The sequence below is a fragment of the Tenrec ecaudatus genome, chromosome X (genome assembly GCF_050624435.1).
Source record: "Tenrec ecaudatus isolate mTenEca1 chromosome X, mTenEca1.hap1, whole genome shotgun sequence".
Lineage (NCBI taxonomy): Eukaryota > Metazoa > Chordata > Mammalia > Afrosoricida > Tenrecidae > Tenrec > Tenrec ecaudatus.
In genome coordinates, this window is record NC_134548.1 from 103943332 (window position 1) to 103961350 (window position 18019).

The 18019-nt window shown below is 36.3% G+C and overlaps 1 protein-coding gene across 2 annotated transcripts in view; it reads left to right on the plus strand.

Annotated features, from left to right (window-relative positions):
- Positions 1-18019, plus strand: part of DIAPH2 (diaphanous related formin 2) — a 925981-nt gene that overhangs the window by 315706 nt on the left and 592256 nt on the right. The window lies entirely within an intron of this gene.

Here is an 18019-nt window from a genome sequence, read left to right on the forward strand (position 1 = left end):
GTAAAATCCAGAAAAATTATCACATTTGAAAAACATATTGCATGAATTAACAAATAATATCAATTAGAATCTTATCATTGGAAACAATAATCTTTACCTTCTAAATTATATTCTCAAGCTCTAACTTTTCATACAGATATACTACAAGTGTGTAAAAGAATTAGTACATTTCTTAATATGCTAGATGCATATGCGGGGATGCATTGAGGTTTGGCAATCAGAGACTTCATTCACATCCAATATACATTCTGATTTTTAAAATGTGATGTGGTTAGCTTCTGATTCACACTTATTAGTAGTTTAAAATTACTGATGAGATCTATTAACATGGATTTCACCAATGCTATTTGGGATGGTGCAGATCTTATTTTTAGATTTTAATATCTTTATGTTCGTTATTGCATTTTCTTTACAAAATCTTTATTGTTTTTAATGACTTCTCTTCCTTTACCCTCATTGTAAATTATATCAATTTAGGATCTTTCTTTGATATTTGTTAGGTTATTCTAAAGGTTATAAAAATAACGGCTATGATAATAACCAGTACATATCTAATAGTTACTTTGTGCCAGATCTTGTTTTACACATATTGACCCATTAAATTCTCACAATAATCTAATGACAACTGATATTATTCTCACTTAAGTAAGAAAAGTATAACATAAATAATTTGAATATAAATATTTAGGGTATACAACTAATACATGGCCGAACTGGAGTTTCAACCCAGCAGTCATGCTCTATTACCTATGATTCTAAGCCTCTTTGTTTTACTTCTCCTCTTGAATTACATAACATTTGATCAAGTGAATTTTCAATGCAGGAGATATGGTGCTCAGTGTTTGACTAGGTTGGCAGCTACCAGCCAGTTCCTGGCAAGAGGTGGGGTAGACTGCTTTCTTTAAGATTTATAAAGTAGAAAACCCTATGGGGCAGTTCGACTCAGTCCTGCAGAATTGCTATGACCATACAGAAATGACCATACAGCAGTGTTTTTGAATTATTAGGCGACAAAAATATGCATATGTTTTCCATATCAATAACATTACATTTATTTTAAAATAACATAATTAGTAACATTTTCATTTCACACCTATAGAATTAGGAACTAAACTATTAAATCAAAAAGTTAGTTAAAGTTATTGGTGTCCTAACAAAATATTTTTGGGCTTCCATACTTTATTTGTAATTACTTTTTTTCTATGTGAATTAAGCATTCAAATCTTTTATTAAGTTATGCTGATAACGCTACTGCAGTATACCTAAAAGCAGGTTGCTTTCTTTTGGAACAAATGCCAACCAACAGGCAGTCATTTGAAAATATATAAGTTATAGGTTTATCTAAAATACATATAGATAATTATTATCCCCCCTTAAACAAAACAAAATGCATTTGTTTGATTCTGATTCATAGCAACCATGCATTGTTAGGAGGAAATGTGTACCATCTGGAATGCCATGAGCTTTCAGACATTTTATTACTTTTCAACTCAAGGTTAGAAAATGTTGACATCGTTTCTCTAGATCATGTGGATGATCAAAGAGTCATGGAAATCTCGACACTCACACGGTTTCTATTGGACAAAATCCTTCTACTTTGGGCATAGATTTAAAATACATCTGGATGTTCGGTATAAGCTCATCAGGTAAGGCTGTCAAATGGTTTGAAATTGAGAGATTTGTGAGATCTAAGTGTCCATGAAACCTTTTACATGGATACGCAAGCATTGTTTTCACACCTAGGCATGCTCCAGAATCACTAATTCTGAAAGAGCTGCAGGTTCAGGCCATTCCCATGACAGAGAAAGACCCACTTAGCATCTGTAAGCTCTTCCTCATTCATCTCTCAGCAACTCAAAGGAAGGCTTGATTTTGCTGCCTTCACCCTGTTAGTGTTTGTGGACCTTATTCTCCATAGTAAAAACCCCACAGCTATTGTATGAATAGATTTCCTAACATTTGTATTTGCTTCTTCTGAATATAATCTTATGAGAAGAGATAAAGTAATGAAGCAAGGTTTGTTGTGAAAAGTCGATGATCAGTTTCTAAAGAAAATCTGACTTCTCTAGATGTTTCATCCTGAAATAGTTGCTTTCTTTCTCAAGTTGGGAACGGTCTGATATGTGAGATCTTTGAGCTCTTAAACTCTGACCTCTCGTTCTTAACCAAGGGAAAAAAAAACAACCAATGACTCATGTTGACTAACCAGCATCCCTATATTCTATTTTTCAAATATCTTGGATTGAGCAAACTTCCCCTTAGAAAAGCTGCTCACACAGTGTTTCCTGGAGACAGGAACAGCTTTGGTGTTCTACCCTGTGAGGTCTTTCCAACTACAGCTAGACTCAGCTCCAGGTTTCTGCGTTACCTACGCAGAGGCGAGTTGCGGATGCGCAAATGTGTAGATTTTCAAGTCGGTGAATGTTCTGATATGTGTAGTGAAATAGATTTTTAAGCCCTTTCAGTTAACTTTATCCTAATGCTCAGGTGAAAGTGATTCGTCCCCTCTGTACAAGCTGCAGATGAGAAATGTGTGAGAACTACTGTCTTCAAAACAGAACCTTCACAAAGTATGGCGAAACTGTGTATTTCATTATTGGCTCAAACAGCTAAGGATTCCTCTCATTTGATTATGTTAGGTTTCTGGGGTGGTTGACCTCGGTTCTTGTTTCTCAATACTGAATGTATTCACACCGAAAAAGCTCTTTTGTCACCCAAGTAACTTTTATGAGGAAAAGGGAAGTTTCCGATTGTCCAGTCTCAGGTAGCACATCCTGTCCCTGGAAAGTGTGCAAGGCCTCATGGCGAGGGCCTTGGGAGTGCACAACTGGAAATGGCCGCTGCAGGGGAGCATGGAAACCGGTGTGGAATATGACCCGAAAGTGGAGTCCACAGAGCCAAAAGTGTGCCTGAACCATAGAGGCGGGCGCTTAGAGGGCCCATACGCACTGGGCGAGCACACAGCAGATTCCCCATTCCTACCACACTCCAACCTGCAAGAGAGCACCTGAAAGAAGGGGAGTGGCCTGGCCTCACTATCTCCACTATCCCTACTGGCAGGGGAGTGGGTAGGAGCTCACTTGGTTGAGGGTGTTGTCCAATCTTAGTGACTGAGTTCAGGTGTACCTGTGTGAGGTAATGGGACTGGTGCCAAATGTGGGTGTGCACAGGTTGATCTCCACCTGGGCCTACGTGACCAGGGTCTGAGCATGCTCAGCCCTGGATTTTCCCATGAATGTCTAATGGGTGCCTGATTTCTTTGCAACTCCTTTATTATGCCATGGCCAGCTAATTTTCGTTTAGCGTAGGCATTTGGTGGAGACAACCCCCTTTATCCCTAATCTATCTACTTTATCATTTACACAGATGTCTGAAATGAAAATATAATTTATAGTTCAAACCCAGCAATTGGATAGTTAAAAACAAACAGCAGTAGAGTAAGTGTTCAGTTAATTTGTTTTGATAGATTGTGAGTGTATTATATATTCAAAACTATTAAATATAATCAAAAACCATTGAACGCAGATTGAAAACCACTTTTATAGTATATCTGAGTTTTATGTATGTTATCATGTGGTTTCATAAAGACATCTAACTAACACAGTACTTCTAGGAGAATCATTCCTGGAAGCTATACTTTTAAATACGAGGTCAGGGGAATTCTCATATTTCTAGATTTCAAACTGCAGGTGGCTCTCTTGATCTTTTACTTCTAGGTATAGATGAAGAATTATTGTGCTTTCTTCTGCTCATTCTCTACATGCTTGGGAAAATACTTTTCCCAGATTATCAGATCTCCTTCTGAAACATTGTATAATTATAATATTTGTTTGTAAGCAACATAGCTTGATTTTCGACATTTGGAAGATAGTTTTCTTATTTTGTTTTATTTATTTTTCAAAAACATTGTTGAACCTTCCTGTAAAATACCTCTGCTTATCCTCTGGATATATTATATGAAAATTTTTCTTTTTTAATATTAGCTACAGTGTTGATGTTTCTAATAGTGCACACCAATATTCTAGCTTTAGTTTAGAAATATGATTCAATTAATTTGTCTTTCCCTATCCATCAGAGTCACATTGCTATTTTAATACCATAATTTATTTGGGGGTATACTTGTTGGTATAGGAATTTTAGAAGTACTGAAATTATGTAAGATGAAGAATTAGCAATGCAATTTTAGGTATAATGCTCAATTCCATCTGTATCTTTATTCATTCAACTGAGTATTTTAAAGAAACTACCTCACCCTGTGAAAGCGTACAGATAGAAAGAAAATTACATTCTGAAATAAATTAGAGCTACATTGCCTTTTATGCAGATTAAGGCTGCATCATCAATAACAATATCACTTTATATGCTTATAAGCTAAACATTTAATTCTTCATATTGGAAACTATGTAAACTATATGCCCTATTGTTTTTTTTAATGATAGATTAGTCTAAAATGTGATGGGTGGTAGAAAAAGTGCCAGAAAGCTTTCTTGCCAATAGTTATATTAGAGTTTTAAACACTAACAGCCCAAACAGTGTGTACAATAAAGTTCTTATATTATGACATTTTCCCAGTAGCAGAATATGACCCCAACTGTTGAATTCTATGTGATACGTGCCTTATACATACACTTGTAGTGGTGCTATTAAAAAAATGGCCTCAATACCAAAATGACCTTAAGAACGACACCTGTGGCATTACTGCAGCTGAGCTATTGTCCAGGCGACTCACAGAGGGAGGCCTCCCAGGAATTATTTGTATGTTCTTTTGTGTAAAGTTTTTGTCTGCAAAGTCACTGTGCAAATAGGAGCTGTTTGCTAGCACCTGCTGCTGTTGAGGGAGAGTGCGTCTGTTCTTCAGAGAGCACCCGCAGCCATTTCATTCATCACCGCACAATGGACCTACAGAAAGGGCAACATTCCAATGACACCACAAGAGCCCAGAGCTTCCAGTGGCCAGAGGGGCTTGGCAACAGCCAGTCTGCTTATGATCCTTTAGACTAGATTTTCATTTTCAGGAGAAAATAATTGAGTCTGAACAATAAGATGACATGTTTTCAATGGTAATTTTTAATTAAAAACATGCATTCTGTAAATTAGTTGGCAACACCCTGTAAAAGCTAGGTCATTTGCATAAACAGTAATCTCAGGGCTTAAGAAAAATAATGGCATTACAGAAGTAATGAGGTCAATATATTCCATAAAGTATCGTTTTAAAATATTCATGGAATTGTATTCCATGTTTCTATTGCCCTAGCATCTAAATAATTTTGATTTTATATTTCCATTATCACTATTCTACATGAATACATTGTCTTGTTCCATTGCCTCTACTTCTTCTTGGCTCTTTCATTGATTCCTGGCACAGTGATGCTCATGGTTGTTACTCGGTTAAAACTACTATGTCAGGGGTCCCCAGTTACTACCTCATGGTGGTTCCTGTTATTTCTTATCATTCTTTATCTTCATTGTATGTTTAACAAAACCTTCTGAACATAATCTCTTTATATGGTTTTGCTTTGTTTTTACATTTCACACTCTATACAGTTTCATCACCTAAAAGGACATCCCTGTTTTAAAGTGACCCTCTCTCTCCACACTTCCTAGCAAACCCTAATGTACTTTCTTCTTTATGGATTTGCTTATTTTGTGCAGTTCATATAAATGTAGTCATGCAATAGGTGAGCTTTTCTGTCTGTCTCTGTCATGTACCATACTATTTTCACAGTTCAGCCATGTTGTGACAGGCACCAACTTTTCGTTACTTTTCATGGCCTAGTACTATTTCCCCAAATGCATGCGCCATCATATGTGTATTTACAGAGCCGTTGATGGGCATGTGAGTTGGTTCCACTTTTGGAGTATTGTGAATAGGAGTGCCATAACCATCCACATACAATTCGAATATCTCTTTTACATAGGGTATATATATTTAAGAGTATAATTGCTGGGTTATAGGATAATTATATGAGTAATTGATGGGCAACTGCCAACTATTTTCCATAGCAGCTGTACCATTTTAAATTTCTATTAGCATCCTGGACAACCTTTGCTATTTTCTGTTTATAATAGCTATCCCTGTGTGTATGAAGTAGTATCTCATTGTGATGTCCAGTTCATATTTCTAGTGAATATTGATGTCACTGACCATATGTGTATCTCCTTTGGATAAATATGGTTTATATTCTCTGTATTTTAATTGGATTATTTGTCCTTTTATTGTTGATTTGCTGTAAACATGGATTCCATTATCTGGGTTATCGTTATCACTTTCCTGATAATGTCTATTGATGGGCGAAATATTTTCATTAAGTCTGATTCATTACTTTTTAACAAAAATCTTGCCCTTTAGATGTTATGCTGAAGAAACCATTGCCGGTTTCAGTGTCAAGAGGAGTTGCTTCTATTTTCCTCTAAGAGTTCCACAGGTTTAGCTCTTTCATCTATTGGTTTGTTTTATTTTGAGTTAATTTTACAAATTGTAAGGGAGGACTCCAATTACATTTTTCTACCTGCAAATATTAAGTGTTTGCCTCATTGTTGGCTGAGAAGCCGATTTTTCTCCATGTAATTGTCTTTGTACCCTGTACCTCACAATCTTGATTTGTTTATTATAACTTTAGAGTAGTATATTAATCAAATATGAATCCTTTTCCCCCTTTTTTGATGCATCCTCTCGTAATTAGCTTTCTGCTTCTTTTTCCTCCTACTTGTGAACTATTAATTTCCCAGACTCCACTTCAATATTCCTCACTGTTTCCTCATTTCCACCAAACACCTGCCATTATTACTTTTTTTTGAAGTTCAATATAATCTCATTTTCTTTTCTTATGAGACGAGCAAACACACAGATTTTTAAATCCTGCTTAATTAACTATGTTCTGTGAACTGAGAAGTAGCAGAAAGAGGAGAAAGACAAATATCTCAGCATACTCTTTTACCATTCCTGAATTCCCCAGTAGTTAGGATTTGCATTATGAAGTGAAAAGTGAGATGAGAAGTCTATGTTAGTGGGGAAAGAGAAATGGTTATGTAATCCTTAAAAGGTAGAATTATCCAGAGCATTACTGAAAAACAGTTGACTACCTGAGAGATAAGTATGAGGGAAAGTAGATGTTCGTTACGTATTAATGTTGGCATAAATCAAGTTATTTTGTTATTTGGAATCATGTCTGTCCCAACTTATTGAAACCCTATGCATAAAAGAACAAAACATTGCCTGGTCCTATATCCAACTTGTTTCCAATCGGTTAGTGTTGTTTAACAACAGTAGGCAAAATAGAAATTCTGCTAAACTTGTTAGGACATTATACAAACATTCTGTAAGGTTCGTAACCCTCAAAATTTAAGGTGGCAAAATTATGCCTCAATGTACCATGCAAACCATGTGATAGCATTGTATCTGTTAGAAAAGAAATATGTAAATCACAAGATTAACTATCTCACACTTTTACATTCAGTTTCATTTTCAGAATGCCTTTATTCTATCCTCTTAGGTTTGCCAGAGGTATTTGCAGATTTTCTGAGATATAATGTAGCATTGTGTAATTTGTTATAAAGTTAATTTTCATGTTAAAACATTGCATTAACCCCTTTGGAATTTAGTGAGATTAATTTCCTGGTAGTATGAAAATACAGTGGCATTGTTGAACCATGAGGGTCTAACTAATGATTCTGAATGAACTCATGACTGACATGCTATAAGTGAAACAATGTGTCCTCATAGTTATCCTGGGAGATATGTTTAATCCATACTTTAACAAGAAGCTCAAAAGAACCCTTTTTATTGTACATTAGGTCAAAATTTGCAGCGCAGATCATGGTTTTACATTCAGCAATATATCCCCATTCTGATGCAACATACCGTATATGCTCAAGTATAAGCCGACGTGAATACCAGCCTAGGCATCTAAGTTTTCCATAAAAACTGAATAAAAATGTCCAGAAAAACTCGGCTTGTACACAAATATATACGGTATTCATTGCAGTCCTTTCTGTATAACAGAGATTATACCTGCTTCCTCCCTGTGTTTTCGCTTGTCATTTGTCATTTTGAACCTTGCCCTTGCTTACATGCTGCCCCTTTAACCTTAAGTGGCCTCTTATTCTGCGAGTTTCCTTCAGTTATAGCAATGAATGGGAAAGTCCACAGTCTTGGGGGTTCCCAATAGTCTATGCCCACTAGTAGGCATAGTCTCTTTCATGAGTTTGAGTTTGTTCTTTTATGATTTAGAGCATTGGTTTTCCCTTTAACTTACCTAAGCCCACTTTTCAGGACATTAAAATATCTGTCCAGGTCAATAGTTCTTTTACTATTTAAACATCCATGTAGACTTGTCCTCATTTTCCTAGGTTCACTGAGTAACCATTAGTTGGAGTACTTTAAATTCTAGAGTGGGAGTTTGAGGTACACTAAACCCATCGTTTTTGAGTATATTCTGAACTAATAAGACCATGTGTAGGGCTTCTAAAACTGAAAATATTTAGAGAAATATATAACCTCATCTTTCCCTCATGGAGTTGGTGGTAGCTTTGAACCACTGACCTTGTGGTTAGCAGTCCAAAACTCACTGTGTCACTAAGATTCTGTGGAGACATACAACCTAAGGGGAAATTTGTTATTTACTATAGTCAGTATCCTTAGATCATTAGCTTCTAGATCCCCAGAGAGGTCTCTGTAGCTTGGTTTTATAAGAATGTGAAATTACACTTTTTTTAGAAATAACCTATTGTTTTATTTCCATTAGCTTCTAACCAGGTTGGATCTCTGAAAACAATATTGAAAATGTACGGAAATAATTTTAAAGAACCCTTAATTTTGTTAAACTTTCCTCCAGACCATAAAGGTACTGAAAATTTAGGATGATTCATCTTCATCTCTTTGTCGATATATTTGGAAATGATTGCCTAGCAAGAAGGCCTTTTCAAGCATCATTTTGCACAAGGGTCCCTATTGGTCTATCCAATCATATCAGTAGAATCTTAACTAGCAATATTAGTTGTGTTTTTTCTGATTTCTAAATCAATACATACTTACTGAGTGTTTACTACGTGGAAGGCACTATGCTGAACTAAGGTTCTACACTTTCAGGGAGTTCAAGTATAATTGGGGAAGATAAATAAATTGTTATCACAAGTTGTTGTAAATGCCAGAAACGTGGTAAGAGTAGGGGTTGCACAGGAGAAAGAAGGAGGGAATTAGGAGGGAGACCTAATCACTGAATTCAGGATAAGAACATTTCGTAGGTGTTCTTTGTGGTTGAATTTCAAAGTCTTTTTAGGGCTTAGCCAAGTGAAAAAAACAAAACAGTTACAGTAACTCTGGGGCACAATGATTAATCCTATGAGTACTAAATGAAAAATTGGTGCTTTGAACCCAGCAGCCACTCTTTAAAAGAAATGCCTGACTTCTGTTCCCCTAAAGATTACAGTCTATAAAACTTCAGGGGAGAAGTATGTTCTATTCTGTTACAGGGGGTCCCTATGACTCCATAGTCAAGAGATGGCACTGAACAACAACAGGTACAAGATATTCGAAGTAGAGTAGCAGTATGTGATGAGTCATGTGTTTAAGATTGAGGAATCAACTTTGATTGAGGTAGACAGGAAGTTTGTAGGCACAAGGGACTAACTTTTGAGTGGCATTGCATCCAACATAGACTATTAATTTAAAACTGAGAAGTAACATTGAGAGATAAAAATATTAGAAAGATGTCTCTGAATATTATATGAGAGGTGGTTGCTAACTAGTTCGAGGTGTGAATTGGCATGCTTAGACTTGAGAGAGCGAGACCCATCTGGAGTTTATTGCAGAGAAAATCTAGGAACAACAGTCCCTAGGCTCAAATTAACAAAGTTAGGAGAAGAGAAGGAACATTACCATTTTGATGGAAAATATTATATTTAGTCCCTAGAATTTGGTAAAGGCTATTGTCGTATTCAACCTACTGTAAGTCTCGTTCCTGAGGTCATTCCTGTAAGGATGATTGGAATTTTGAGCATTGTAACAACATAACTTAATTTGAACCAAGGTCTACTTATAGCTACTCTCTAATTAATAAGAATCATTATGTGTAGGTTTTTATTAGCCTTATTTCCTTGATCTCTAAATTTTTCAAGTATGGTGTAACAAAGCTCTCTTGTTTCTTTTTATTTCTCTGATTACTTGCATGTTCCATTTTTAAAATGCACAAACTGTAATTTACAACACATCATCCCATAGGTAAAAGGACATGCATGACTCTGAAAACATTTTTTAAAGTAAATTCTGAAAATAATTTTACTCATAACATTTTGCCTATAGGTTGGAGCTCTTTTATGTATGAGATTTTGACTTACTTGACTAACTTCTTTGGGGTTTTAAATATCTTTTGTAAGTACTATTTCAGCATAATTCAGTGAACCCTTTTTTCCCCAAAGTGGCAGTTTACTGGTCTAGAATCTCTAGTGAGTGACTCACTCGATGCCATGGATTCTATGTCAAGACATCAAAAGGGGAGATTTTCACAAACTAGATTAGAAAACAATTAATATTCATGAGCCACATTAAATAATTTAAATGTTTACTTATCAAATGTGTTCAATTTGCAAAGTCAGATACATAATAGTATTGCAGACCAGAAAGCTGCCAGAATCAAATACAGACTAGCATTGTTCTATAGGATTTTCAAGGATGTAATCTTTATGGATGCAGGCGGCTGTGACGCTTTTTTATGGAACAACTGGCGGGTTCGAAACACTGGTCTGTGAGTTAGCATCCAAATGCTTAACCCCTGTTTCACTTGGATTCTTTCATAAACAGAGTCAGTTGCACTAGGATGCTAGAAAATGACTTTTGGAAAGTCATCCATTACTGTTGCTGTTGGCTGTCTTTGTTCATTTCAATCCTCCCTCTTTTCTTCTTTGAAAGTGATTACTGTTATACTGTAAATTACTGTCAACTGAATATCGAAGTTTCTGGATGTTTTGAAGTCCCCATCGTTAAGGAAGAGAACAGCGAAAGTACACTTAAACTTTTCCCAAAGATGTGTACGTAAAAAAAGATAAAATTTAGCCATGGAGACACAGATTACTGATTTAACGTCATTTACTTTAACTTATATATAAGTTCTATTTTATTAATTTTTGAGAATTGATGGGTAAAAAAGAACTTTCAAACTAAAAGGCTAATAAGCTATAATTGTGGTATAAATCTGTGCCCTGTTGATCATAAAGTTATGCCTAACTTAAAAATAAAAACCCAAAACACATATCGAAAGGGACAAAGTATATTCAATTTACTCTATTGATGTTAATTCCTTATATGCATACAGGCCAGTCATATGGTATTACTGCAAAATCATAGAAATTTGTTCAACGGAAAGCTTTTTTGTTGCGAAGCTGTTATTTTTGGACATATCCCCCACTGAGGGCTGTCCACCTGCGAAGGTGGTGTTTCCATCGTTCTCATCTTTCCTTGGAGAATTCGGTGCTCTTTGATTCACACTATATAAAAACAGTTATTTTTGTCCCCCTCAAGGGGCTCTAGCTGTGGTTGTTCTCAATATTATTTGAGTTTGAACAACAAAAAGAAGTCTGAAGGGCCAAGATCAAGGATGTAAGGTGGATGAGAAAATATTTTCTAACAAAAATTTAATAGTCCCGTCCTTTCTACCTTGAATCAGCAGGTCCACCATCATGGTGGGGAGTAGAAGCAGTCTTTGTGAAAAACAAATTGCCCCATGTTCTTTCAAAACCTCTATGAAGATTATCCCTTTGGAATATATATATGTATATGTGTGTGTGTGTGTGTGTGTATGTGTGTATCTTTAACTTCTGAGCCGATAGTTCTGCGGTTCTGCTTTCAGCTTAATACATTCACCAGATAATCTTGGAAAGCACTGTTTTTCTTGGACCTTGCCTTCTGGCTTGTGTTGGTAAATCCAAATCATCCCCAGTTATGATTCTTTCTATAAAATCATCTGCTTTGGCTTTACTCTCACTAAAAAGATTGGAGAGATCAACTCTTTGAGTGATCTGATTTTGTGCAATAAAAGCACCCTAAAGAGACTAAAGCAAGTGTGTTATTGTGATTACTTAACTCAGGCTTGTAGAAATATTCCTATTATAGAAATGAAAAAATTAAGTTTACTTGTGTGGCAAAGAACAGTTGTTCCAAAATTTTTGAAGATAGAATTTCTAACTAAACAATTCCATGAAAATTATAATTATTGCAATAAGCTTTTGAGGATACTTTTACTTTTTGTATCATATCAATATATGTATTTTAATACCTTTATTGACATATAACTCATGTATCATATCAAACACTTCCATAATTCAGTCATGTTAAAGAGTTATATAATCATTACAGCATCAGTTTTCCCCCCTTTTTTAGTCATTTTATTGGGTTGCTTGTACAAGTCTTGTCACAATCCATCCATACATCCATTGTGTCAAGAACATGTGTACATTAGTTGCCATCATCATTCTCAAAACATTTGCCTTCTACTTGAGCCCTTAGTATTTGCTGCTCATTCTCCCCCTCCCTCCCCCCTCCCCCCTACCTCATGAACCCTTCATCATTCATAGATTATTATTTTGTCATATGTTACACTGTCTGACATCTCCCCCCCTTCTTCTCTGCTGTCCCCTCCCCCAGGGAGGAGGCTATACGTAGATTCTTGTAATCAGTTCCCCATTTCTACCCCACATTCTGTCCACCCACCAGGCATCACCACTCTCACCACTGGTCCTGAAGGAGTCATCTGTCCTGGATTCCCTGTGTTTCCAGTTGCTATCTGTACCTATGTACATCCTCTGTTTTAGCCAGAATTGTAAGGTAGAATTGGGATCATGATAGTGTGGGGGTGGGGAGGAAGCATTTATGAACTAGAGGAAAGTTATATGTTTCATTGTTGCTACCCTGCATCCTGACTGGCTCATCTCCTCCCCACACGCTTCAGTAAGGGGGTGTCCGGTTGGTTATCAAAGAGCTTTGAATCTCCACTCTGCACTAACCCACATTTACAATGATATGGTTTTTTCATAGCATCAGTTTTAGAACATTTTTTCCTTCTTATACTCATTATTAGCTCACCAATTCCTTCCAACCTCCCTTCCCATACCCCTAATAATCCATTGATGCAGTTACTGTCCTTCCTGATTTACATTTTCTGAATGTCATATACTAAACACCCTGAAAAAAATCACACAAAAATTTCAAGCATATTTTTGTAGAAACATATATCAATTTTTCTGTAGAATAGTCTATATTTTATATGCAGGGCAGGTTTTTCCCCCTATGAAAACCAATGTGAAATTTTCAAGTTTGCAGAATATCTATCTTAACTTAGGATTGTGTAGAACTGGTTCTGAAAGGAAAATTAAAAACTTCATCCTCTAGTAATGTTCTTTCATTATGTGGGAGCAGATAAAATATCGAAATCAAACTACTGCCATTTAACAATTTGAAAATTAATCTATATTGAGACCCCCTCCATGGCTGCATTATTTTAACTTAGCCTCCTTCTATCACTTATAAAGAACTAGATTCAGAACATTGGATTACAGGCTGAAATGCATTACCATTCTAACTACTGAACTCTGGCTGCTACTTAATTTTTTTAAGTGTGTGTGTGGGAGGGTGTGTGCATGTGTGCGTGCTTGTAAGCAAGCAAGGAAGATAGAGGGCCTTGGCTATAAAGTAATCTAGGAAATTTCTCTGTGTAAAAGTGAGCATGGTCATTTTCTAGACAATGTTGGTCTCAGAGGTCCCCATTAAAAAGAATAAGGATCGCTACTCCTCAGACTTGTCAAATACTGAACATATTCCCTGCATGCACAATGGAGGCATTGAGGATACTGGTCTACCTTTGTGATAACCTTGTTTATACACTTAGAGAACATATCGACTTCTGTATGCATCATTTCTACAAAACTTGTAGAGCTTTGCTTGTAAAGATTTTGTAAGAAATACACCAGAGGAAGGAATCATAGGCTTTGGATTCTGAAATGTCTAATTCAGTCACCGTGATGCAGTGTCAAATGAACTATAGCAGATTTAATGAGCAATCTAGGACAGAGACACATGTACTGGACACACTAGGGAAAGAGATTACGTGTACAGGGACTAATTAGCATGAAATATGAATACATTCATGTAAGTAGTCTTGATCTATGGGACTCCTTCATTATTGGAAATGATTTTTGCATGAAGTTAATGAAGAGAAATTCAGGAGTTAGTCTGTATAAAGAATTTTAAAATAGTATTTTAACTTTTTATTCTGCAAAGTCTCAATTTCTGGAGCCAAAAAGAAGAAGAAATTGCATACTATAAAATGGTATGATCAAATGAACATGGACCTATTTTCTACACAGTTGCAAATGCACAAGGTGAAAAATAGTAGCTATCATTCATATGCCCAATTAGCATAATTAAAAATCAGTTTGCTTTCAGTCTCCTGATTTAGAAATGCATTCGGTATTGAGTATCACGTTGTTGATTTACAGATGATGATGTGGGCACATTATATTCCCGAATATGTTCTTCTAGTTAGAGTTAGAAAGCCTGGTTTGTAGTTCTGTTGGGGTGCTAAGAAGTTTTCACTAAACCATTCAATCTTGAGAAATAACTTGGAGAGAATGGAATTAACTGCCTGTGTATTCAAGGCGCATGTGTAGGAGGAACAGTATTCAAGAGATTGGACTCTGAATGAAAAAAAAAAACTAAACACTAAGATTGGCATATTGATTTGAATATTTGACATTTATTCAATTACGCCATGTTACAATCTTAATGTAAAGTTTCAAATTTAACTTGTCAATCCTAGGAATTTAAAGTTATTTTGATAAATTTTAACATTTACATTTCAAGGTTTAGTTTTATTTCACCATTTCCATTCTCCTTAGAAACATTCTGAACTAGATTGTGTGGCTAGATTGCATAAAGAATCTAAAATTGTTAATGTTTTCTTTGTGTCTTTGTTCAACAATTTTTGTATGTTTCTCTTTGCAAACACCTTAGAAACAGCTTCAAAACCAGAAACCACACCCTCTGGCATCTCTTCACACTCATCGCAAATCAATGTAGTCTTTGCCAGGCTCTGTTAAATCTCTGTAGGGGTGGGGAATGAATCTGTTTTTCTCTCTCAAAGGTCAGTGGGTATTTATAACATCATTCAAAAGCCATGATGGTCAAACATTTTATCTTTTCGTACCTAACCTGAGAACACATGAGCCAAAATGGGAGATAATTTGTTAGGATGGCACAGGGCCAGGCGATGTTTCCTTGGACCTAACAGTGACATCGTGATGTTTGTAATTGCTTCTTTGGTGAGGTATGCGATGATAGCTGCTACTGATGTTTTCATGGGCTTCATAAGGCACATGGGCCAGACAGTCCTCTACCACTGATTTAACACAGAGAGAGAGCCTTAGCTTTCTTCCTCACTCCCTGTGGTTAGGTGCTAAAACCTTACCTGACAGCCTCCGGGGCTTCTCAGAAACTGCCACATAAATTAATATTTTTGGAAGGAAAATGATCAGGATACAGGTTTAGTTAGGGCAGTGTCTTCTGTGCAGTGTCCACAGGCAGACCTGTCTGGCTTTCAGCTTCTTGACCAGGCATCTTGCCCTACTCATGTAATGTTACGGAGTTCTATCAAGGCTTCTATTAAGTAAGTGCCCAAAGGACATTCCATTCCGCTATCAGCTTCAGCTGGAAGACACTCAGCTCTTGCTTTGTGGTTCAGGAGACTCGGGTACTTTAATAAGTTACCTTTGGAGGAGAGAGTGGCTTGAATGAAGAAATGTGGGGACCGGGTCAGACTAATTATTGGTGTTACTGCCCTTTATTGTATGGGAATTTTGAAGGATGTGTGCTTTCGGGGAGTTACAGTAGAAGCATGCTCATCGCTGAGACAACACTTGCTGACTGGTGTGCATATATGATGTGCTTATTGCTAGATGGGTTTACCTCAGGTTTTCATTTATTGTCAGCAGAGTCCTTATAAAGTATAGGCGTTGTTTGTTTTGTTTTGAATCAATTTTGGCAATTTTCTTCTATCTTGTGGGATCACTACTGTGTGTCAAAGATTATTTGGTGGTACCTAAGAACAATATAGGAATGCCGGAAACAGAATAAAAACCCAGTGAGCAACGATTGTTGTTGTTGGTTGTAACAGGCACTTAAGGAAGTTATAGGATTCCCTAAGGAGCTCGGGTGTCCTAGTGGTTAGACATTGGGCTCCAACCCACAAAGTCAGCAGTTCAACACCACCAGGCCCCCTGAGGGAGAAAAACAAGGTCTTCTATTCCTGTAAAAAGTTACACTCTGGGGAACTCACCGGGCCAGCTCTCCCCTGCCCTATTATGTCCATGGCAGGAGAGGGAAACAGAAACAGGGACTTGGATAGCAGAGTCATAGTAAGCTATTTTACTCTAACAAAGGTTCCAAATATGAGGCCAGTATGGGAAAACCAGTATTAGGCCCCACCCCCAAATGGAGGGATATCTGTAATAGATCTGAAAACAGAGGATGTCCACATCATATAAATGCCATGGCAAATCATCTTCCGCTTTGTCTATTTTTTCAGAATGTGGTGTCTTCAGTGCAATTCTATGTATGACATTATTACAATAAAGTATTCGTTAAATACATTTACATGCTTGTTAACATAGTGAGATGAGGGAAATGGCTTTCCACATTTACATAACTTAAAAACTAACGAACAAACGAAAAGCATCTCAGTCAAACCGAATGCTTCTTAATTTGTAGGTCTCACAACAGTTTTGACTAGACATCATCCACCAGCTTGGAGTGCTGTTAGCTAGAGTTGCGTTGGACCCTCGGGTGAAATGTATTATTCTCTCCTGAACTGACAGAACTGTAGCTCAAATGATCAGATGTTAGGGCTGTGAGGAATCCTGGTTCCGGGTGGTTTCTCTCTTCTAGTGATTTGACACTTATTCTTGTGTTGAATGAAATTAGAATTTCATATCAGAAGGATTCAAAGTGTTGGTGGAAAATGTAATTAAAAGATAATGGACATTTTCTTGAACCTCATGTATCTCAGCATTTTTAGTTTATATCTTGTGTTGTTTTAAAGGATTTTTTTAATGGTATAGATTGACACATCTTTATACATGAATCTCCAGGCTCTTTTGCAATACAATTTCAAAATCAATACATAATACATACGGTGTTCGTTGTTTTTTTTAATTTTTGATTGATAAAACCTGTCAGTGTTTGTAACATTTCGTCTTTCACTTCCCCCCTTCTTTTTGGTGTTTTAGAAATTTTAGAAATACTACTACTACTACTAAAAACCCAGCTGTGCAGTCTGAACTTGACAATATGCTGTTCATTTCAGTCCATGCTTATATTGACATAGGAGGCAACACCACATGAAATATGTTAAAGATATTCTTTATTTTCACAGAACAAAAATAATGGAAACATCTATGGTAGTGCATGTGTGCGTAGTTAGTGCCTGTGTGCCTATTTAGTGTTTGTATACAAACCTTTCCACAGAAACATGAATAATACTGATTGTTCATTTGGATTTCATTCTGCATTTTATAATACAATATATAATTTTTGCATGCTACAGAAGCTTAAAGTGTGTGTGTGTGTGTGTGTGTGTGTGTGTGTGTTTTGATGGGCAACAGGGAAGATTTTTGATGTTTGACTGTTGACTTCCAAACCAGAATCTTGTCAGAATATAGATTCTCATTAAGTGTATCTGGGGTAGAAATACAAATTATCAGCAAGAATCAGAATGAACCCTATGGTTTCAGTGTACCTTTAAAGGAAGTTTAATGGAATGCTTATATTTAAAAAGCCTTATTTTAAAACAGCTTATATAAATACTCTGAAAAACTACAGCCATCTATAATAATTCCCTATTACTTTTTATAATGGATGCAGCTCAATATTTTGTTGAGTGCATTCAGGATGGTTAGAAAGTACATATCCTTTTACTCAGCATTTGCACATTGTCCTTTATTTTAGTATTCTCATGCAAATATAAACCAGGGACAG